The sequence below is a fragment of the Polypterus senegalus genome, chromosome 3, assembly GCF_016835505.1.
Source record: "Polypterus senegalus isolate Bchr_013 chromosome 3, ASM1683550v1, whole genome shotgun sequence".
Taxonomy (NCBI): Eukaryota; Metazoa; Chordata; class Cladistia; order Polypteriformes; family Polypteridae; genus Polypterus; species Polypterus senegalus.
In genome coordinates, this window is record NC_053156.1 from 214,344,806 (window position 1) to 214,371,075 (window position 26,270).

The 26,270-nt window shown below is 36.9% G+C and overlaps 1 protein-coding gene across 1 annotated transcript in view; it reads right to left on the minus strand.

The window, feature by feature from the left end:
* The window catches only part of LOC120525817 (afadin-like), a 365,848-nt gene that overhangs the window by 261,848 nt on the left and 77,730 nt on the right, over positions 1 to 26,270 (minus strand).

Genomic DNA, 26,270 nt, shown 5'->3' on the forward strand with positions numbered 1-26,270 from the left:
GAAAAAAAATCAATAATTTTATTCTTATGATGTACACTTTCACTTGAGGCAAATATCTAATAACAATAATAATTAATATACCAGTCCTCATCCACTATCAAAGAAGAAAAGCTGTAGGTAGCCATCATAAAATTCTCAATAGATATTAATTTTTCAATTCATAATTGATCATTACAGGTTTCTTTAAGAACAAGTCATGTTTTAGTCAGGCACTAGTCAGGGTTTTTGGCCAGCATTTTCACAAACTGATTAATGGGTTCCAAGAGGCAGCCACCCAGCTTGGTACTAAACTCCCACAGCTCAATCAGGCAGCATGTTTGTGCTTTGCCTGGACAGTCTTTAAATACTGACAAATTCAGTCCTTTGTTTGAGGGAGGGTGTCGCTTTAGACTTGCACATTCAGCTGTCAGGCTCACTAATTGTGAACAAAGATTTGAACAAAAAGCACTGATTCTGCAGCAAGAAAGTGAAAATAGCTTTCTGTTTAATCCAGAGACAGTGTGTAGCAAGCATTGATCTCTCCAAGTATTTGAGGTTTCTATAGTATTCAAAGCTAATTTAAAAAGGGAAGGTACAGAAACAACAGGTGTGACAGGAAATTAGGAAATGTGTCTTCTTCCAAGTGTGGTGTTATACTGTAGAAGAAATCAATCCACCATGATAAACTCTTGTACGAAATATTGTATGTTGGAAATGAAGTGCCCAGTAACTGAATTCTAAAGGCTCTATACAGTTCCGGCTTTTAACAGAAACCTTTTTGTTACCATATGATTCAAAAGGGTCATTAAGGGTTGAAACAATGCAAAGAATGAGACTAGGACAAAGATCACTATCAATCACTGGGCCTTATTCTACTTATGAGCATTCCAAGAACAAACAAGTTAGAAAATATACATATGGTGTACTATGCAGGTGTGTTTAATTTGAAAACTGGAACCCTTTAGCTACCCCAAAGAGTATGTAATTACATTTTGTTTATTAAATATTTTTGTAACAATGTTAACAGAATGCAATTATATGTGTTAGTAAATACATTAAAGAACCTTTTCAACACTACTTCACATTAATATGTAGTTAAAAATTTAGCCAAAATTAGACTTGTGGTGCCTCAAAACAGCTTTAACAGACAGCAAAATTCTAATTCAAATCAAGTAAAAATGGGACTAAACAGTAAATACTGCCTAGCTAAAAAATGTGCTGTTTAAATTTGACTAAGCAAGTACTTAAGAGCAAATTATTGGCTTATTTATTGCAACCATTAGTGTTTCAGATGGCAATAATTTGTTTAACTTTAACTGATGCAGTTTGCAGCTTCTCATTTCTTCAACAATTATGTTTGAGGACATTTTGCTTGCTCGAGGAAAAGATTGGCCGGCATCAAGCAAAGAAGACAACAAAGGAGATGATGAAATTAATAGAACTGGTTTAAGAACTGTCCAACACATTATTAAAATGTGGAAAGATGGTGGTGAACCATCAACTGGTGAAATATGGAAAATCTTGAATGATCATGACTGGACATCACTAAATCACCTAGTCTAATTGCAGAACATTGACAGCAGAATCCAAGGATATGTTTAACATAAAAACTAAGGATATGTTTAACATAAAAACTAAACAGCATTTTTACTTGTACAGTGCAACAAGAACTTGCAGTATTAAGACTAAATAACTGTATGACCACAAGAAAACCACTTCTTAGCGAAGCAAGGGGAAAAAACTATGTCAATTTGCTAGGGAGCACAAAGATTGAACTGAGCAATGGAAAACGTTCATGTGGTGTGATGAGCATATTTACCCTGTTCCAGAGATATGGACACATCAGGGTAAGAAAGAAGGAGCATGCAACGATGTACTCATCATGCGTGGTGCTCACCATACAAGCCTCTGGAGGAAGTGTTACTTCACTTGGTCTGATCCAGGCTTAACAACATTAATGCAGCAATTAAATAATGTCAGCCGAGTACCTGAATCTACTGAATGGCCAGGATATCCATCCATTATTCAACCCACTATACCCTAACTACAGGGTCACGGGGGTCTGCTGAAACCAATCCCAGCCAACACAGGGCGCAAGGCAGGAAACAAACCCTGGGCAGGGTACCAGCCCACCGCAGGGCACACGCACACACACTAGGAACAATTTAGAATCACCAATGCACCTAACCTGCATGTCTTTGGACTATGGGAGGAAACCGGAGTACCCAGAGAAAACCCACGCAGACACGGGGAGAACATGCAAACTCCACGCAGGTAGGACCCGGGAAGCGAACCCGGGTCTCCTAACTGCAAGGCAGCAGCGCTACCACTGCACCACCGTGCCACCCTATGACCAGGATATCCCATTAATAATGTTTTTTTATCCCTGACAGCTCAGGCATACTCAAGGATGATAATGCCAAGATTCATTGGGCTAAAGTGTGAAAGAGTGGTTCAGCAAGGATTAATAATCATTTTACAGAGTTCTGAACTTAACCCCAATGGAAAGCCTTCGGGATGTGGTGGACATGACTTTACTGTCATAAATTAGAGACCCAAAGCAAATAAATCCCAATATGTTCAAAAAGGCACTTCCAAAAATGCCTACTAGGGAATGATTTACAGTCAAGTCCAGGCTACTAAGGAGGGCAAACACAGTGTCTTATGTAAGAAAAGGAGGGGACAAAATAGGAAAGCTCCACAGAGCACAAAAGGCAAAGGAACTGCATGACAATAAAACAGTCCAAAGCAAACAAATTCCACTACAGATGTTCAAAGACCAGTCACAAAAAAGAGTGAAGATCAAAAATCCAAAGAATTACAAATTTTACACATCTCACAAAAGCACAAGAACTCACCACCCCTCAGTGAATTTGAAATGAACAGCAAAGAACTATTGGAGACGCTCCAGTTTTATAGGGTGGAGGGCAGTTCCTAACAGTGATTGACAGGTGGCATTGCTTCATGAGAAGCAACCCACAAAAAAAATGGAACATAAGGACTATTTAAGTACAAAGACAAAACCAAAAATAAAAAATGATGCACATAAACAACATAACATCAAAAATTAACAAAAGAGACATACAACTAAATTTTAACCCCTGGCTAAGACATGACATTTACAGAGTGGTTCAACTCTCCCATATTCAAAGCAAAATCTTGGTGAAAACTAAAAGCAAACATGGACAAAAATAAATGTTGACATGTTGCATAAGCTTGTGACTAGCTATATAGTTCAAATTTCTTAAACATGGCAATTTTGACACACAAACCTGAACAGTTAATATCTGTTGAAATCTCAAGATAAAACTGTTGGCTGTGTTGGATCACAATGAAGAGAAGATATGGAATTTTGCCAATAAATAATAGTGTCATGTAATTTTCTAACCTGTGTAATCAAAACCAGGGTCGCAGGGGGAGGCTGGAACTCTATCTCAACTAGCAGCGGCTGCAAGATATGAACAAACCCTGGACAGGATGCCAGTTCATTGCAGTGCGAACAAACACAACCACACACAACACACAAGGGCTAATTGTCACCAATTCACCAAACCTGCCATGCCTTTGGAAACTACAGCATCCGGAGGAAACGACATAAATATGGGGAGAACATGCAAATCCCACTCAGGGAAGACTCAGGATGCATACCCTATTCTCACCTACTGCAAGGCAGCAGCACTACCACTACACCACCGTGCCACTTAAATAACAGTGTCAGAGAAATATTGAATCATTATATTGTGCAGATAATGCAGCTTTGAAGTATTTTCTGTGTAGCTTACCGTACAGTAGATAGCAAGCATGCATTTGTTCACTCTGTGCTTACAGAATTATGTTTACGTAATTCTTTTCCTCTTTCATTCATTTCTTGAAAAGTTAAATTTGTTGTTGCTTTTTTTAACCCTGGGTTTTTACTTTTCACAGTTAACTCAAGTAGGAAAAGAAAAGGTGCCACTTGCATGAACACACCTCCCCTGGTGTTTGACTAAGTTGAATTAGAAAATACACAAATTGAAGTAAATTTGAAAGAATAAACTAATCCCTAATTGAAGTCATTCTGTATGTGTTTTAAGATAGGCAAGCTGGAAAATTCGGCAATTTACTTAACAAATTTACTTGAACAACAAGTGAGCCAAAAAACAATTCTGTCCACTCGATGCCAAGTTGTTTCATGTGGACAGACAGAAATGGCGGTTGCATTTGATCATGATGAAAAAAAAAACATGGTGGGGAAAAATGAAAAATAAAAAATGGAATGAATGAAACTTCTATAATATTAGTTCATGACCAATTTAAAAAGTCCTGATACTTAATGTACTGTAGTATCCCAAATCAATTATAACAAGAAAAACCTATGTTTTTAACTCTCAAAGAAATAAGACATTACAGGATGCAGATTAAAATTAACTTGAGTGCTATAACAAATAACACCTCTCTTGTTCCAGCAGTTTGAATATGTGCCTAGTACCTTCTTTCCTGCCAGCCTTAAAAGCATATAGTTCTTATGCTTTAACAAAACTGTAACAGTATTTAATTCATTAAAAAAACTAACACTTGATGATCTGTAATGAAGAAACTGTGTAAAAGATTATCAAAAGAGGACTTAAGACAAATAATGAAAATGATGGTAGAATGAAAGACAGATGGCCAGCTGTCAGGGATGAGCTACAGTTTCTAATTTTGTTACTAGAACACTAGGATTTCCTTTAAAAAAACAGGTTATGGAAAGACTTTAACTAATACCAAAGACCAGGATGGCTGGTGTGCTTATTCTGGAATCAGAAAAAAAAAAAAATTTCAACCATCCATTTTCAAACAAGATTAAAAAAATTAAGCATTTTGTGGACCAATTACAACAGCACTAAGCAAAAATGAACATTGGTTGTATTTCAATTGAGCAGAGCCATTTAAAAAGATGTCACATTACACAACTTCTATTCATAGTTTATGTCAGACTTAATGAGTGCAAATGCTAATATCACAAGAGCTTGTTAATTTATAAAACTAGGGGGCTTCATTCCCTGCTCGCTTCACTTGCCAAACCTGCGTTTTGCACCATTGTGAATCAGGGGCAGAACGTACCCCAAGGAGATGCGTCCGCTCCACCAAAACCACTCTGTGATAAAATGGAATAAAAATATTTTTTTTTCTTTAACTCCTGTTTGCTCGATCAGCTGTTGGCTTGCTGCTGCTGCTGTTTTGCCATAGGATATGCACTTCACTTGCCTACCCCTTCACCCCCTCCCCGGCACTACACACTGCCATGCCATGTGATCTGAACTGCGCTCGCATACCAATTCCCCACCCACGTGCTGTTGTGAGGAGTATGCCTGAATGCATACCAAGTAACAGTTGTTTTATTTTTTTACCTCCTCTTTGCTTAATCAGCTACTGGCTTGCTGCTGCTTTCATTCCACGTGATCAGCATTTTGAGCAGTGCTTCGAATGTTTAAAAGCCTGTACAGCACCTGTCCTTTTGTCCTCAAACACTATGGAATCTCTTTTCGCTTTTCCGTTATTTCACAGAGTAATATTTTCCATTTGTTTATGCTAATGTGATCTTTTCACTAATTTTTTTGAGACTTTCAAATTTTCCTACTTCCATCACCTGCTCTACATGTGTATCACGGGACTTGGTTACAAAGGTTTGACGTGACGTGCCAGTCTCGCGGGATGTGAAAGCGTCTCTCTCCAAAAGATCTCTCTTCAAAAGTGTCTCTCGTCACCTGAAAAAAAAAGTCTTATTCCAAGATTTTTTTATATAATAGAGAGACTAGAAATCCCTGAGAATGTCAAATTACCTGACTATGTGATGATGCTGCAGCACAGTGTTATGACTCCACAGTATCACATGCTCACCTCTTTTTCTGACAACTAATAATGTAAGCCTGACAGAGACAAAGCTGTATTAAGTATTCACTTGGGTTTCACTCAAAATGTAATGTAACATGGCCTTTAGATGCACACTCCAACACATAGCCAATTTAGAGTTGCAAATTAACTCAATATGAATGTTCATAAGCTGTTGGAAGAAAGCCTTAGTAAGAAGAAAAAAAGCACTTGCAAGCAGAGGAGAATGTGAATAAGAATTTAATGCATCACAGTTACATAATCTAGCACCACTTATACAATATAAACTTAGGAAGTGATAAACTATCTTCTTTCATGGGAAGATTGGGACACTTTATTCATTCCTTTTCAAAGCAACATATCTTTTAAATTTGCCCCTATCTTGATTTCCCTTTACTCCATCCCCTCTGTTACTAGATTATTGTTAATTACCTTGCTAGATCCTCAGGTCTTGCTGTACTGATGGCAATAGTGTTTTAGTACCAGTCCCAAACTACCAAATTTTTATAATGATACTATACCAGTATTATGAAAAATTCTGTAACATTACTACCATTGATGACATGTACCACTGTACTGGCACTGTTCCATTTCATCACACTCAGAGGCCCACCATAAAAAGGATAGTCAAAGTGTGCTATGGCAGTACTTTGCTTTATAAGGCAAATGAAAAAGTTGAATCTGAAGTTAATACAACTTCTGTTTCTTCTTTTTCTGGTTGCTCCTGTTAGGAGTTGCCACAGCAGATCATCTTCCATATCTTTCTCTCCTCTGCATCTTGTACTGTTATACCCATCACCTGCATGTCCTCACTCACCACATCCCTAAACCTTCTCTTGGGCCTTCCTATTTTTCTCTTGCCTGGCAGCTCTATCCTTAGCATCCTTCTCCCAATATACTCAGCATCTCTCCTCTACACATGTCGAAACCAATGCAATCTCGCCTCTCTGACTTTGCCTCCCAACCGTCCAACTTGAGCTGACCCTCTAATGTCCTCATTTCTAATCCTGTCCATCCTCGTCACCCCCAATGCAAATCTTAGCATCTTTAACTCTGCCACCTCCACCTCTGTCTCCTGCTTTCTGGTCAGTGCCACCGTCTCCAACCCATATATCATAACCGGTCCTACGACCGTCTTGTAGACCTACTACTGGTCTTGTAAACCATACTGCTGCTCACTATCACCTCACTTCTTAACCTATTTTCCACTACTCTTTCCCATAACTTCATGGTGTGGCTTATCAATTTTATTCCCCTGTAGTTACTACAGTCCTACACATCCCCCTTATTCTTAAATATCAGCACCAGTACACTTCTTCTCCATTCCTCAGGCATCCTCTCACTTTCCAAGATTCCATTAAACAATCTGTTTAAAAACTCCACTGCCATCTCTCCTAAACACCTCCATGCTTCCACAGGTATTTCATCTGGACCAACAGCTTTTCCATTGTTCATCCTCTCCATGGCTGTCCTTACTTCCTCCTTGGTAATCCGTTGCACTTCCTGATTCACTATCTCCACATCATCCAACCTCTTCTCTCTCTTGTTCTCTTCATTCAAAAGCCTTTCAAAGTACTCTTTCTATCTGCTCAACACACTCTCCTCGCTTGTGAGTATGTTTCCATCTTTATCCTTTATTTCCCTAACCTGCTGCACATTTTTCGCAGCTCAGTCCCTCTGTCTAGCCAATCGGTACAGGTCCTTTTCTCCCTCTTTAGTGTCCAACCTTTTATACAACTCATCATACCCTTTTTTTTTTAGCCTTCGCCACCTCTCTCTTCACCTTGCGCCTTATTTCCTTGTACTCTTGTCTACTTTCTGCATCTCTCTGACTATCCCACTTCTTTGCCACCCTCTTCCCTTGTATACTCTCCTGTATTTCCTCATTCCACCACCAGGTTTCCTTTTCCTCCTTCCTCTGTCCAGATGTCACGCCAAGCACCCTTCTTGCGGTCACCCTTACTACATCTGCTGTAGTTTCCCAACTGTCTGGTAACTCTTCACTGCCACCCAGTGCCTGTCTTACCTTCTCCCTAAACTGAACCTTGCAGTCTTCCTTTTTCAAATTCCACCATTTGATCCTTGGCTCTGCCCTGACTCTCTTCCTCTTCTTGATCTCCAACGTCATCCTACAAACCACCATCCCAGGGGTGTGGAAATCAAATTTTTTTCTACTTGTCCACGGACAAGTAAACTTGCCAACATGGCAATTTAACCTGAATACCACCTAAAACTGAACACCAGCATAACCAAGGAGCTGGTGGTGGATTTTAGGAGGCCCAGGCCCCTCATGGACCCCGTGATCATCAGAGGTGAGTGTGTGCAGAGGGTGCAGACCTATAAATACCTGGGAGTGCAGCTGGATGATAAATTGGACTGAACTGCCAATACTGATGCTCTGTCTGTCTATCTACTGAGCATTTAGTTTAGAAAAGCCACTCAAACATTAACATCTTTTGTCTTAAAAGAAAAACATAATAGTGGAGCTTTCAATGATATAAACAACTTTTTGTTGAAAGGTAAAAGTTTGCATTCGGTATGCTTTTGAACAATTAATGTGCTTTTTGCTGTTGTATGCATGCTGATAATTTGTCTAACCTTGGCTCATACTTTGTAAGTTTGAGAGCAACACATGCAGCACTCAGGTCATCTGTTAGTCTGTTTCTGGTGTCAGATTTGATTTAATTCAAAGCTGAAAACAGCTGCGCACAAGCATAAGACGTTCCAAACAAAGTAAGGAAAGCAATCTCAAGTGCCTTCATTGACTTAAGATTATCTGGCAGAGAATTCCACACTTTAAGGATTTCATTTTCATAACTAACTGTGCTGTCCTTTGTCATCCCTTCGATCCTCTCAAGTGTTTCACGCAGGTCTTCCCTATTAAGCTCCGCCCCCAAAGCTTCCATTATATATTACGGGGTCGTGGATCAGGTGTGGCGATTAGCAACTCCCGGCAATAATTACAGATGCGGACGACTCCTCACCTGTGCGCTTAAGCGAGGACTGCCCGCATCACAAAGCTCCCGAAACCGCCCGCCACTCTACCATAACCCCTTTAAGCAGCGAAAAGGCAATTATCTGTTAAAACTGGCCTTTTCAATTTTGAGCTGTGGACCCGCTATACCACATCCCCTCCAACCCCACCACGGGAATCACAGACTCAAAAGGCTGCAGTCCGTGCCGCACCCTCAAGCAGCATGTGCCGCCCGCCTTACCCCAGACAGGAGAGGGAGGAAGCGCTCCCACTGGGCTGCTGGGCAGAGGGGCGGGTCATGTGAGAAAAGTCCTCCGGCGCGCGTGAAGAGGGGAGCGTGAGGGAGCAGCCCGCCCCACATTCCTCTGGCTTTATAGTAACGAACTCTGTGCTCGGGCGACGGCGCGCGTGCCCACTGAGAGTGCTCTGAGTGCCCCCTTTGGCACGCGTGCCATAGGTTCGCCACCACTGCTCTAGAACATTATATAAAAGATTCCCTTATCATTTTAACTCACTAATAAACAATGCCTTCATTATAGCTACACTAGTTCTGTTTCACATATTACAGTTACATAACAGAACACTGTCCTGATTCATTTTCTGCCATGTTCTTCAGCTTTTGTCTTGCAACATCTTCTCCCCTAAGAATCTTTGCCATCTCAGACAGCATGGGCTGAATGCTGTTCATTTCTGCTTGAGCTGAACTGCATAGTTCCTGGTCCAAAGAAGTAAATATTAGCTATGTTGTCGGGAAAAAATAATCACGTCTAAGCGAAGATTTTTATAGATATTTCATAACATTTGGAAACCGTTAGAATGGTTTTCTTCTTTATTTTTAATAAACTGACAGCGCGAAACCAACTTGTTTTATATGAAAAATTTTCTAATCAAAAACGATCTATAGACAGATCATCAAAATTGATGTTGTCACACAAAAAATTTCTTAACTCCTCAGTATATCACAACCTACGCGAAATTGCAAATTTCAGTAAAGATTAACTGCCTAACAAGCTTTGTTATGTGGTGAAAACATTTGCATTGTAAATAAAAATGACCGCATTTTTATGTAAAAACAATGAATTTTATTAATATATAAAATTTATCGATTATAATGAAAAATCATCAGATTACATCGTAATTTCGGCATGAAAAAAAAATGACCGCATCACCAAGCATGTAAATAGTAGGGTAAAATACTTATGTAAGACCGTAAGAGTGCTTCCTCTTTGAAAAATCAGCCATCATTTTGTAAACAATATTTAAGACCAATCTGAGACATGAAGAACATGCCTAAGTAGACTGTTTCCGCACAAAGTACGTACCCAAATGTTAAAAATTTAAAAGTAGTGGTAAAAATGTACCCTGCACAGCGCACATAATTCTTTTTTCTCAGGAAAACTGCACTTGTACTCAGACAACTGAAACCAGAAAAACACGCTTGTCTGATGGTCAATTTACCCGTGTTGGAGGAGTCAGGCGTTGGATTTCCACAACCCTGCACCATCCTATGCTGCTTAACTACACTTTCCCCTGCCACTACTTTGCAGTCTTCAATCTCCTTCAGATTGACTCTTCTGCATAGTATGTAATCTATCTGTGTGCATTTTCCTCCACTCTTGTACGTCACCCTATGTTCCTCCATCTTCTTAGAATACGTATTTACCACAGCCATGTCCATCCTTTTGGCAAAATCCACTATCCTCTGACCTTCTTCTTTCCTCTCCTTGACACCATACTTACCCATCATCTCCACTGTTCCCTTCACCAACATGCCCATTGAAATCCTCTCCAATCACCACTTTCTGTCCCTTGGGTACACTGTTCACCACTTCATCCAACTCATTCCAAAAATCATCTTTCTCACCACTGCACACCCAACTTGCGGTGCATATGCACCAACAACATTCATCATTATACCTCTAATTTCCAGCTTCATAATCATTACTCTGTCTGACACTCTCCACTTCCAAAACACTCTTGACATACTGTTCCTTCAGAATAACCCCTACTCCATTTCTCATCCTATCCACACCATGACAGAACAATTTGAATCCATCTCCGATCCACCTGGCCTTACTCCCATTCCATTTAGTCTCTTGCACACTCAATATATCAACCTTCCTTCTCTCCATCAAATTGGCTAACTCCCTCCCCTTACCAGTCATACTGCCAACATTCAAAGTTCCTACCCTCAGTTTGCAAATGGTTATTTGTTTTGGTATCATTTTGCTACCAGTATTGAGGAGCAAAAACTGGTACTGGCACACAAGTTAACATTTTTGAATCTATTCAACTCTGCATGGCAATACCTTTTTTCCTCCAATTATACAAAAACACACATATTCAATATTTTCTTTAAGGAAGCTCATCTCTAAAGGACCTAATATTTGTACTTTTAATCTTCTTTTAATCATCCATGTTACTAAGTTGTACACATTTTTGTGTCTAGATTTTGATCCCATCAATGAAACAACATATCTCTTGTTAATATAGAAGCTGTGCTTACCACATAACCTACCTTAAATGGCCTGGTGAATTCTAATGGGCTAATGATAATTTGCTATACTTGGATGGGCTCCTAGGAATCCACTATCTTACTGACCGTGACTTTTGATGACCCTCAAGGGCTTGTAATTGGACATCTTTTACATTTTCTTTAAGTGTTATCAGATTGGCATGGTTGCACTTTGGGTCTATATAAATAAATGGGTTTTTTTGTTTGTTTTAACCCTAATGGCATCCAGCTTAAACTGGAAAAATCTCTCTTGTTGTCCACACAAGCTAACTGCCTGTCTCAATAAAATTAATGTCTGGATGAGGCAGATGTTCAGTTTTTCAACTAAATGTTAAGGAGACATAACCAATTCTTAGAACTTTCACGCAAAACTCACAGAGCTTAATGAATCATAGCAAATTATCCTACCATCACCCATGAAAATGTCAAAGAACAACTTGCTGTGGTGCAAATAAACTCTTTCCCTGACTAAATGTGTTGCAATTAATAAAGTGAAGAAGTTGAAAAGAAAGCTTAGACTAGCAAATGTCATTCTGATGTTTTTAGTGAATCATGTTATTTAGCAAAATCTCACGTTTGCTCCCAACTTGCTGTGTAATCAGGACAAGTACCATTAGTTTCAAATATCAATAACATTTCTAATATTATGGCTTATGATTGATGCCCATATGTTGTTTATATTATTGAAATGCTACTTTTTTTTATGACAGTCACTCATTTTTTTTCTATACTACTGTCTTAGCTTACTGTTCAGCCTGCCATTTTGAGTTTGTCTGAAACTGCTAATGTGAGAGGTTACTTCCAGTCATGTGACAAGTGGGTGTCTGGGAAATATGCAAATGTGAATGTTCCAGTAGATTATCAAGTCTAATAAACAGGTACTCCCTCTGTCAGCCTGAGTAATTAATGCAGATCAAACTGGAAAAGCATTTAAAAGCCAAGTAAAAGAGTAAAATAAATTAATTAAGATAGATACACCAATGGCAATAGCATTACTGCTTGCATAACAATAAACTGTAGATAATTATAATTCAATGTATTTCATTTCATTAATGGAAACATATCTCGGGATATATAGGTGTGCGCTCATATTCATATATTCCTTAAAAAATTTCTAAATTAATAGATTAAAGTGCATAATAAAATAACTTTGTTGTCAGCAAAGTTTGTTCTTTATATTTAGACTAGCAAAATACCCGCGCTTCGCAGCGGAGAAGTAGTGTGTTAAAGAAGTTATGAAAATGAAAAGCAAACATTTTAAAAATAACGTAAGATGATTGTTAATGTAATTGTTTTGTCATTGATATTGAGTGTTGTTGTCATATCTATCTATTTATATATATATATATCTGTATATATATATTTATATATAACTGTATATATATATTTATATATAACTGTATATATATATATATTTATATATATCTGTATATATATATATATATATATATATATATATATATATCTGTATATATCTGTATATATATATATATATATATATCTGTATATATATATATATATATATATATCTGTATATATATATATATCTGTATCTATATATATATATATATATATCTGTATATATATATATATATATATATATATATATATATATATATATATATATATATATATATATATAGCAAAATACCCGATTGGCGAGAAGTAAAAAGAAAAGGAAACATTTTAATAATAACGTAACATGATTGACAATGTAATTGTTTTGTCATTGTCATGAGTGTTGCTGGCATATATATATATAAATATATATATATATATATACATCTATACACATATATATACACAGTTATATATATATATACATATACACACATACATATATATACATACTGTATATATACATACTGTATATACACATATACATATCTACATATATACTGTATATACACATTTATATATACAAATCTACATATATATATCCACATATATATATATATTAGGTGGGACTCGATTAAAAAATTAATCCAATTAATTAGAGGCTGTGTAAGAATTAATCTTGATTAATCGTATGTAATCGCACACGTAAATTTGCCCCAAATCGCAAATGTTTTTTTTTAATTTAAAAGTGTTTTAGTGGGCTTACAGAATCAAATAATAGACATGTACATGAATATTGTAAACTGAAGCTGTTTTAATTTCTGAAAAAAAGCCTTTAAACTGCATTTGAATTCAAAACAGAAACAAAAATATCATCCCTGGTTAAAATTGGGCAGACTTAAAAATAAAGTGGTAGTTTAAGTACTTTAAGTAGATTTTCAGAATAGTATTGTCTTTAAATAATAATAACCAAAATTTCAACATAAAGTGCAGTTTTTCTTCTTAAAAAAATAAGTCAGAAACATAAAAGGTAATTTGACCAACTTAATCTTTAAACTCTGAGTAACCTTAGCCAAAATTATTTTGTACATTAGGCTAAAACAGTGTGATCATTGAACATTTTGTAATTAGATGTAATTAGAATTACTAACGGTCACGGAAGTCCAATGATCCCCAGTAAGAGCCACAAAGTCTGCTTTCTGTAATGCATCTAATTTTGCTTGCTTTTCATTGTGCACAAAACCATGCTTTTATCAAGGCTTCGCTTGGGAAGTCGAAATGATCAGTCGAGGAACGCGCTTTATTCCGACTCTAACATTTTTGTAGCTGTGATGTGTGCATCAGTGTAATGGATGTACCAGGAAATGATGCATTGACAAAAGTTCCCGCTTGCTTGGAATTGAAAGTGTGATTAAATGCGTTATTTTTAACGCGTTATGGAGTACATGCATCGAAGCTTCTCAGCTGTGCTTGTGCTAATAAAGGGAAACATTTTAAAAATAACGTAACATGATTCTGCGTTAACCTAATATTTTTAATACGTCCCAAACCAAGGAGATGCGAAGGTAAAATGAATCAGTAGCGCGACATACTCAGTGCATCCCTCTCGGAATCGAACCTCGAATGTCGGCATTAGAGGCTTAAGACTCTACAATTGAGCCACAGCATGTGGCTTGTCTATGCGAGAGTATGTACTGTAGATAGGGGTATATATATACATTTAAATATATACCCGCGTATCGCAGTGGAGAAGTAGAAGTTATGAAAAAGAAAAGGGAACATTTTAAAAATAACGTAACATGATTGTCAATATACAGTAATTGTTTTGTGAGTGTTATTGAATGTTGCTGTCATCAAGGATTTGATTATCATTATTTGTTTCAATCAGGGTCGTATTTGTACGATGTGTTGTGTTCAAGTTACATTCCGTGTTTGTCAATCGCTGTAAAGATGACAGGTTTCATTCATCGATTCGTTTCTTACTGCATCAATAAACAGCTCGTCTTCTTTATCTGAGACCTGACACACTGCATGCACGGGTTTTTTTACACTGTCTTCCTTTAGCGGGACATTGACTTTTTCCACCGTGTGCTTTGTTTCCACAGTAGCTGCATTTATGAATATGCTTATCAGACGCTTCATATTTTTGCTGCCTTTTCAACTGTGTAATTCGTTTTTGTTCAGCTCTTTGGAACTGTTGCTTTGTATCTGTGCACTGCGTCAGTTCACGTGAGCAACTCGGTGTACTTGCATCGAAGGTTCCCAGCTGTGCTGGTGCCATCTCGTGCTATGTCCATAGCTTTATTTAATGTTACCTTAGTCCTGGCACTTAAAACTTTCTCGCAGTTTCGCTGAGTTTGTGTCAAACACCACCCTGACCATCTCATCTTCCTCTCCATAAGCACAGTCCTTCACCCGTGAATATTTACCCGTGGCAGTTTGCTATTGGATTGCCGCTGACGGACGGCCTTCTATGGGCAGGCACTAAATTACAAACGCCAGCGGCAGCCTGTCTATGAACTTAATTTAAAGTGTAGGTTTACATCGTGCTTTGTTTCCGAAGTAGCAGAACTCGCTTCTTATTGTTTCGCTGCCTTCTCAATTATATAATGCATGTTTTCTTGAGCGCTTTTTTGAGGTCTTCCTGGTTTTCTATGTACTGCGTGATTACGTGGGGCGTGATGATGTCACACGAAACTCCCCCCGGCGTTGAAGCTCATCTCCATTACAGTAAATGGAGAAAAACTGCTTCCAGTTATGACCATTACGCGTAGAATTTCGATATAAAACCTGCCCAACTTTTGTAAGGAAGCTGTAAGGAATCAACCTGCCAAATTTCAGCCTTCCACCCACACGGGAAGTTGGAGAATTAGTGATGAGTCAGTAAGTGAGTGAGTCAGTGAGTGAGTGAGGGCTTTGCCTTTTATTAGTATAGATCAAAAATGGGTTTTCCTATTTTCTTTAAAATCATTTAACATTTAGATACATGTGCTCCTGGCACCTGCAGTGCACATTTATCAAGAGTGACAAACATCACATGTCACTGTGCCTTGTGTTCACTATTGTAAATTAACCTGTTTAAATTCTATATTAAAATATGCACATGTGAAAAAATAATACATTACACTTAATTTTATTCTTTTTCTAGGAAAATCTAAAACTAAAACACAATAGCAACAACAACACAATAGTTATCAGTAATTGTTCATCTCTGGTGCCAACATACTAATATATCATAATCGGTCTAAAATTGGACACTATACTTTTGTCTATGAAAATGTTCTATAAATTTAATAATAGTTTATTTAAATAGTGCCACTCCCCAGATGAACAAAAACAATACTTACAAAAAACGCAAAATAAAATTAAACACAAGAAACATACCACTTTCAATCAGAATCAGAGACAATAAGTCATAATAAAAATACAAAATACTATATGAAAACCTTAAACAAATGACATAATTTTTGATATTACTGCAAATGATCCTGAATACATGGACACCGAGGGTAAACTGAAAGAAGGGTCAAAATGTCAGGGTTAAGTTAAAAAGCCTTCCTGAACAAATTAGTTTTAAGTTGTTTTTTAAAACAATGAATTTAGTCAGCTGATCTCATTAATTTAGGAAGGTCACTCCAAAGACTGGGAGTAATAAGGCTGAAGGCTCTGTCACCCACATAGCACAGGTTACTTTAGGGCACAAGGAGATTACCACAATCGGTAGAACTTAGTAGGTGAACAGGAGCATAGTGATGGAGGAGGTTAGTGATGTAATCAGTACAAGGCCATTAGAGCTGCACAGATTAGTAAAAGAATTGTATATTTCATTTTAAAAAAACACAGTGAGCCAGTGAAGGTGAAGCAGGATGGGTGTTATGTACTCACTGTTGCAGGTCTGTGTAAGGGCACTTGCTGATACTAAGACTGTAACTGTGTCTTAACAATTGACACTATGTAAAATTATTCAAAATATAATCTGTCTAATTTAACAATTGACACTATGTAAAATTATTCAAAATATAATCTGTCTAAGTATTCAATATTTAAAACAAACATGACAAAGGCATATGATTAAGCCCTAAAATGAAGCACTGCCTCAGCAACCATCATACTTTATATGTCAACTTTTGTTACACCTATACTTGATATACTAAAAGCCTATATCTTTATCCATACCTTCCTACACAAAAAGGCCATTCACTTAGAAATTTTAGCAATTTATTTTTGAAAAAGCTTTTCTGAGCTGTTCCCATGCCTCATGAATCACAAACCTGCCTACCTCGTTTAAAGGAATTAAAGAGATGCCCCAGGAATGCTTTGAAGTGCAATGTGCCCAATCTATTAAGTTACTTGGACACATAAAGATTAGCTCCCTGTGGACAAGGGCAGCACAAACGACAAAGGTTTATTGCCTTTGACTCTAATATATACAAATAAACTTGCACAGACCCCTAACAGCTGGGTAAAAGGCTAAGACATAACTGACCAGAATTAAAACACACTACACTTCCAGGAGGCAAGTATTGTTTGCAAACAGCTAAAAATAAAATAATTTTACATGGCTGCCAATAATGTATGTCATATTTAAATAGTGGTCATTACAAAATAAATAAACACTTGCTGAGTGAGCCAATATAATTCTAAAGTGGGTTTCACCCAGCATCAAAACATCTGGGAAGACTGAGCAATAAATAAAGGGAGATAATGTACTTGGGACCATTTAGTTCTTCCAACATAAAAGCAATCTCAAAACAACCGTGTACATAAATTTGGTTTCTTTTTACAGATACTACCAATTAAATTTTTACATGAATTTGGTTGTTATTTTGTAAGCAAAATATTCCCTGCATATATGTGTGGAAATCAAGTATGACCTAGCTAGGCTAAAATCTGCTCAAATAATTATAATGGAGATAATTTATAAAGCACACTTTTAACAGACATTGTATTTCATTACTTTCTCAGCACATGTCCTCATATGCAGCCTTCTCTTTTAGAATAACAAGTTTGTTTCTGCTCTTAAACCTGAAAAACCTGTTCTCCAAGCGACAAGTTAATGTAGAATTCCTTTCCTGCTGCCTCAGAACATTGGCAGGATATGAAGATGAGCTTTTGGCAAACAGGGCTCACATATGGTGTAATGCATTGTCAGCTAGGGTGGGTCTTTTACTAAGGATTTCAGAACACACTTCCTCTTTAAAGCTATGCATAAACCATTCTACTGTTGCCCAGAGCAGAAAAAGTTGATTAAATTTGTCTCACAGTTTTTATCATACACATCCACTCACTGCATTTGGAGGACCTCAGCTGGGCTATTTTAAATGTAAACATTGACAAATTTTCATCATAAGCTCCAAACTCATCCTAAGGCTGGCTTTTTTTTTTTTTTGGACAAAACAAAGCAGAAATATGCAGTAATCAAGAATGTAAATTAACAGCTACTGAGCAAAGGATGTTCATTTATGCCAAATGTCTGGGAATCAGCAAAAACTATTTTTAAGATATACAATCATGATTTGTTTACTGATCATTTCCTGGTCTAGGTAGACACAGTAGGTTGAGACAAGGTCAGGGTTACAAGATCAATGTACAGTGGATTGAAAAAGTTTTCAGACCCCTTCTCTTTTTTGTTGCAGCTTTGTGCTAAAATAATTTAAATAATTTTTCTTTATATCAAGCAACACTCAGTACTATAGAATAGCAAAGTGAAAACAGGATTTTAGACATTTTTGCAATTTTCTTAAAATAAAAAAACCTGAAATTATACGTTGATGCAAGTATTCAGACACTTTACACAGTACTTAGTTGAACTGCCTCAGAAATTGATTATGGCCTAGAGTCTTCTTGGGTATGATTCTACAAGCTTTACACACCAGGATTTGGATTTTATGCCATTCTTCTCTGCAGATCCTCTCAAATTCTTTCGGACCGGATGAAGACTGTCAGTAGACAGGTATTTTTATGTCTTTCCAGAGATGTTCGATGGGTTCAAGTTCAGGCTCAGGCAGGGCCACTCAAGAATATTCACAGAGTTGACCCTAAGCTATTTGTATGTTGTCTTTTCTTTGTGCTCAGGGTCATTGTCCTGTTGAAAGGTAAGCCTTTGGCCCAGTGCAATCTGAAGCAGGTTTTAGTTAAGGATAACTCTGTACTTTGCCCAAGGTTATGGGAAAGCTGAATGGACTAGTTACCCAGTCCCTGCTACTGAAGAACAATTCAATAGTATGATGTTGCTACCACCACACTTCTCCTTAGGAAAAGTTCTGCACAAGTGACTAGCACTGCCTGGTCTCCTTCAAACTTGACATGACCTTGGCTTCATCAGACCAGAGAATCTTGTGTCTTGTAATATGAGAGTGCCTTTTTGCAACATGTATATGGGCTTCTGAGTGTTTTATGGTGGACAGGCTTTTTGTCTTGCCACTGTCATAAAGCCAGCATTAATGGAGTGCTGCAGTGATGTGTACCTTCTGGAAATTTAACCCATCTCCATACAGGTTCTCTGGTGATCAGCCAGAGTAATTCTCACATCTTGGTCACTTCTTTTACCATGGCCATTCTCCTCCAGCTCAGTTTAGCTAGGTGGCCAGCTCTGGAAAAAGTTGTGGTTATTTGTCTTTTAAAGATATGTGCGTTGACACACTCTACTTTCCCAGCTCTGTAGGCAATGTCTTGACCTTGTGACTTGATTTTTTTTTTACTCTGATACACATTGTCAAATGTGGGACTTTACATAGACAGCGATGTGCCTTTCCTAATCATGTTCATGTAATTAAAATGACCATTGAAAGATGTAGAAACATCTGACTGATAGGTTTGCACAGAGTACCGGTACCGGGAAAGTTTATTTAAAATAAAAAAAGAAGAAAAAAAGCAAATTTTAAAACAACATGCTAACATCATTTTGGGATTTTCAGTATCGGAAGTAAATCTAAGCTTTCCTATCAATCCACCACCTCTTGACACTCTCCATTGTAGGTGTGAAAAAACACCCTTTTTTTTTTAAAGACTTTTTAAAGAAAATTAAACCACAAGCTTCACTTGGACAACCTTACAGGTATAATGTGATGTGTACTTCAAGGGGGGACCCAGCCTAATGCTTCAATGTGATTGTGACTTCACAGCTATCAAGAGGGAAGAGGTACGTAGTATGGAAAGATGGTATGCAGGAGTACATCTGAGTATGACTGGGAGTGGGGGTTTGGAATTATCCATTACTTGCTTCAGAACCATTTTGAAATCAATACTGAAGTTAACTTTACTTCTGATATTGTACAACTCAATTATGATCACTAAAATGGCATGTACCTGAGCCATTTTTCAAATATAATTGCAAAGGGTCTGAACACATTTTTATTTTTAATAAATTTGCAAAAATCGCTAAAATCCTATTTACCTTTGTCATTTTTGGGCACCGAGTGTACAACTCAATTATGATCACTAAAATGGCATGTACCTGAGCCATTTTTCAAATGTAATTGTAAAGAGTCTTAACACATTTTAATTTTAATAAATTTGCAAAAATCTCTAAAATCCTATTTTACCCTTGTCATTTTTGGGCACCGAGTGCTGCTTGATATGAGGGAAAATTAACTAAATTGATTTTACACTATAAACACACTATAAATTCAAGACTTAAAAAAATTAATTGTTAGTTTTGTGCAAATTCACTTTCTCCAATACTTGCAACTTGCAGAACTATCTTCCTCTAATATCTGCTTGTCACTTTCTTCATCTACTTTATTCATTTTCTCAGTTGTGCTTAACACATTAGAAGTATCATCTGTAACAATACATAGAATCTGCTCCTTTTTAATTTTAAAATCTTCTAGAAGTAGTGTGCAAAGTTATGCTACAGTTCAGCCCTGAGTGGGAGAATATGTGGAGAGTGCACACTGAGCCCCTAAACACACATCAGGCCATAGCACACACCTACATTTACATCATTACAATTGTTTACACTCAAATTAACTTGTTAAACATATTATATCTGAAATAAAATGAAAACAAATTTTGTAATGTATCATAATCCAGATTACAATATGTGAATGTCAAGTTGTATAATACCTCAGCTGACCTTCACACTAGTAGTAACACAACTATGCACTGTGCTTTATTCTTACATCAGAGAAGTACTTAATTATGACTAATGGGGCATTTGAACTTACTGTATTTTTTTTCATTACAATTTAAATGTATATTTTTTGCTGACTCCATCCCTGACTCCAGGTACCCAAAACTGTCTCCAATTCCTTGGCTCAGACTCCATAGCCCTGGAGCTATTGCTCCATCCTGTTGAAATCAGGAATCCACCACATCCATTTCTTCCAGTTTGGGCCGTAAAAAGTTCTCTAGCATTTTAATGTAATGTTTTGAAGTGACGGTGACCGTTCCTCCCCCCTCCTCAAAAAAGTAAGGGCCTACAATGCCAAATTCTGCAACGGCGCACCAAACTGTACCACGTTCACTGTGCAAGGGTTGGTTTCAGTCCAATAGTGAAAGTTTTGCTTATTTACGCAACCATTCAAATGGAAATGTGCCTTGTCGCTGCACATAATGATGGCATCTACTGTATATGTCACTCGCTCGCTCCTTATTGTTTAGCTGCCTTCTCAATTCTATAATGCATGTTTTCTTCAGCTCTTTTTGGAGCTCTTCCTTGTTTTCTATGTACTGCGTTGACAGTCAGTTCATGTGATTACGTGGGAGGCGTGATGATGTCACACAAAACTCCGCCCCCCCACGGCTTTCAAGCTCAACTCCATTACAGTATATGGAGAAAAATAGCTTCCAGTTATAACCATCACACGTAGAATTTCGAAAACGAAACCTGCCTAACTATTGTAGGAAAGCTGCAAGGAATGAGCCTGCCAAATTTCAGCATTCTACCTACACGGGAAGTTGGAGAATTAGTGGTGAGTGAGTGAGTGAGTGAGTGAGTGAGTGAGTGAGTGAGTGAGTGAATGAGGGCTTTGCCTTTTATTAGTATAGATTTTTTTAACTTTAAGCTTCTTGCAAAAATATTTTTAACAAAAAAATTAAGACAACAAACAGAATGAGGTCAAGGTAACTTGCCATTTAATATAGACTGTTCCTAATAATGTTTATGCAAATACTGTTCTAGCACCCATTATTGTAATGGGCTTAATGTCTAGTATTTAATACATAACTATTAAACACTTAATACATGACTATATTGTGTGTGCTATATATATGTTTTTTACACTCACACATACAAAAGTTTTAAGTTTACATTTTGCCATAAAAGAATGACCCCTCATTGCTCTAAGTAAAACTGAAAACCATTAATACTTGCACTGAAAGCAAGAGCAATGTGTAACAGCAAGACAGAAGTAAGTCAGTATAGCCATGTCAAGAACGGACTTGAGTATTGCATGCATAAGTCCTACAATTGCTCAAAAGCTGTGCCATGATAGGAAATGTAAACGGCCTTTGTCTTCTTTTCATATAAAAGAAGTTGCTTTGAAATTTCAAACCTGTCATCAGCTAGATTTTTCCTTAAATGCATGTTTTATAACCTTCAAAAAGACTGGTGACGTGAAACATGCCACATTAGAAGCTAATTAAACATGCCAAGAATGTTCTGGTTACTAATTAATGTTATCATCTGCTTAAAATGAATATTTTGCATGCCAAGGTCGTCTATAGCAAAGTAAAATTTTATTTTGTATATAGAGGAAGTGAGTCTGAGAATGCGAAGTTGTAAAAATTTGAAACAGTGTTTTGAAAAAACTGAATATAAGAGAGACAAATTTCTCAAATCATTAAAGTGAAAATGTCACCAAAAGAAATATATAAATTGGATCTCATTATATTTTAATTTTAATAACCAAAAGTATCTGTATTAGGATAAATACACAAATGTCAAACACATTAAGAAAAACTGAAATATGGTTATTGTTTAGTTCTCACTAACCAATTGTGAATTTCTCAGTATGCTTTTTAAAGGATACTAACTCTCTGTCCCTGGAGAGTTTGACAGCAGTGAAAAGTAATTAAACTCATTTCATAGAGGGGAAAAAGAAAAAAAAATGTCACCAAACCACTGCATGCTTTACTAATATGATGTTTAAATACAGTACTTAAAATGTTTTACAATAAAATAAATAAGGAATAAAAAGATGTATGCAATTTCTTTCATTTAAGTTAGAACTCAGAAAACAAAAGAGTTTTTAATCAACATTCTTCTTCAGTGGTTTCTAAAAGACTAAATTTGTACATCTGACAGTGAAATGGAAAGCAGCATAAAGTGAAGCTCCTGATGCAAACATCAACAGCATCAAAAAATATTTGCTGTCTATTTGTCTCTGCAATGTGACTTACTAACAAAAACATCACTTTGGAGTTGTCCGAGGTGGTTTAACTGAAACACAGTTCTCTTGATATTACATATTTATTATAAGACCTGAAAATCCTTTATATTAACAAATACTTTTACCATCATATCAATATGCCACACTGCACAGAGATAAATAACCTATCTACTGAAGTCTTATAAGTGTTATGAAGACACAAAGAATGCTTTGTTAAGGTCTTGTTACATAAGAGTACATAAGTAATAAATGTATTTTTGCAGTATCTAAATGTGTTAACAGAATTTCAATTAAAAGTAAGTTAACTGATGATTTTACTTTTCTTCTGATATTCTTGGTAACTTAAAAGCTGGTAAATTCTACATAATGACAATGTCACTTTTATTGTGCTAAAGGAATAGCAGACAATGTATTTTCTTTAAGTTAAATTAAAAGGTCCAAGCTTATCTGAATCAGTCACTGCAGTATTTTTCCAGTACTATTTATAAGTGATTTGGCTTAAGGTGGGAAAGACTGTATTTCACACTTTATCTGCAATACTAAGCCGGTCATTAAAATTCTCTTCAAAATCCCCTTTCTTGGTAATGAAAGGCTAATTTAGAAATGTTGGTCCCTGAATATTTTGAAGGAAAAAAAACAGAATATCATAAATGAATTATTACCCTTTTCAGAGTAATTATTAGGGATGATCATTTGTTGATTTGGAGGTTTCAAATTAAGCATTAGTGCCATGTTAGTAAAAAAAAAAAAAAAGGAAAAATACTATGAAATATACATATGCTTCTCCCTAATGGTAAAATTATGAAGGGAATATTTTAAGCTCGTGCTTGAAGTCAAACTAAAACTTTCATCTGTTCGACGGTACATTTTGTACAATTTATGCTTTAGTCAAAAGAAAAACAAAAATCCTTTTTTAATTTTATGTAACATTTCAAGGAAATATAAAATATCAAAATTTATGTCAAAGTGATGATGGGCATTTACTATTGTTCTAATCTCATTTCACTAATAATTTTGTGATTGCACAGTGTAGTTTGTACTGCTGTTGCAGCTCCGGAGTTCTAGGATTTATTCTATGCCAAGGATGTACTTGTATGGAGTTTTCAGAGTCTGCCTGTGTCTGTGTGCATCAGATTAGGTTAACTACCAACTCTAAACTAGCTAATATGACAGTGTGAGTGTACCTCGAAGTAAGTTCTAGGATTTATTCTATGCCAAGGATGTACTTGTATGGAGTTTTCAGAGTCTGCCTGTGTCTGTGTGCATCAGATTAGGTTAACTACCAACTCTAAACTAGCCAATATGACAGTGTGAGTGTACCTCTAAGTATGCACTAGGACTGACTAGCCCCCTTGCTGAGGGTTTATTCCTATGTCCAGGCTGAACAGACGGGATTGACTTCACCCTTTAGTACATCACAGCAGGCACAGACTTGGATTGGTTTGCAGTTTTATTAGGCTCACCTTTCTAGTAGTGTGTTATGCCTTGTTTGGCCTCCGAGAGCATTAATTTGTCTCTGCATAGATCCATAAGGAAATGACTGTGTTGTATATACAGTAGTTATTGCAAACTGGACGGCTGCACACTTTTGTCACAAACAGCATTTTTTACCTCATTCCAAAGGTGCTTAGGAGGGTTGAGATCTGGGGACTTTGCAGTCTGCTGAAACTTCAATAACTTGCTGTCATACTGCAATACCCATCCAGTACACATATATGCTTTGTGACATGGTGCATTACCATGCTGGATGTATCTGTCTAAATGTAGATAAACTGTAACTTTGAAGGGAGACACTTGGTCAGCAAAGATCTTCAAACACACCTTTCTGTTCAGCAGTAACTCAATGGGTGCTGAGACCTTAATGTGTACCAGGAAACCTTACCCACACCACCACACAGACAGGCTCCATGGACTAATTTTACTTACAACAAATTCTGCTTCATTAATCAACATGATTACAAGAGTACTTGCCTGTATTTTCTGGCCAAGAGTTTTAACTCCTAAAAGTTCCAGATTCAGTGCATCTGTACCCACTGGAAAAGTGCTTTCTTGTTTTTCACCAACACAACATGGTCTTTGGCTGTTGTAATGCATTTGCACACCAGTGCTGCATCCGCAAAGCCACCAACATTGTGAATGACCCAACACAATAATTACAATCACTGGTTACACTTCTGCCATTGGGAAAAAGACACAGAAGGATTCAGACCCTTACCACCAGAATGTGTAACAGTTTTTTCCCACAAGCAGTCAGATTCCTGAACACTCATGGACCATACTGATATCTGATATATGTGTTCTGCTCTGCAATGTTGCACATGGTTGCACATGTTTGCACATTTGACTCACATGCACCTTGTTATATATTACGTGTCTTTGTTATGTGTTCTATGTAGCACCGTGGTCCTGGAGGAACGATGTTTCATTTGACTGAATGTTGTACTACTGTATATGGATGAAATGACAATAAATACTCTTGAATCAGTGCTGAATTCACATGCAAATGTTATTTTGCCTGCATGATAATCTACATTTTCTCCAATTTATGTTCACGTACTGGAATGCCTACCACTGGTAGATTTTTATTTTTTTAACCAATTCTGGTAAAGCCTTGAAAAAACTGTGTGTGAAAAGCCCATGATGAGAACCACTATGGAAATGCTAGAACCGACATCCCAAGTATCAACTATCATGCAAAATCCAAGTCACTAAGGTCACTAGATTTGATCATTTTAACACTCAGATAAGAACTAACTGATGCTGGGAACACACTGTATCTGTAATCGACACTATCAAGTGACATTTAATTTGTTGCGCCTTAGAATCTGGGTGAAGGCAGGGGTGTACCTAATAAACTGGCCAAACAGCGCAAGTCTTAATCTGCTAAAAGTTTATCAATTATTCTATCTTTAGCTCAAAACAAGATGACAGGACTAAGTTCAGTATAAGAAGTACTTCAGGAAATGTCTGCCCAGTGTAAGAATGACCAAACCCCTGTAAGAAACTGACAAAGCAGAGAACAGATTTGTTGGGTGATGGCTTTTATCTATAACAGAAAGTAATTAAAAGTCAGCAGAAAGAACAAACATGCCAAATCCCATGGTTAACCTTTAATTAAATAAATAAAAATGTCAAAGTTTTAAAAAGGCATGTCTGCCACAAATCAGACCAGGCATCTTTCTAAAGTTAGCTTTACATTTCACAAATGATAGTCAACTGTGGTGCACACGTGCAGTTTACCAAAACAGTAATTGCTTTTCTGTTCACCACCATCATTTTC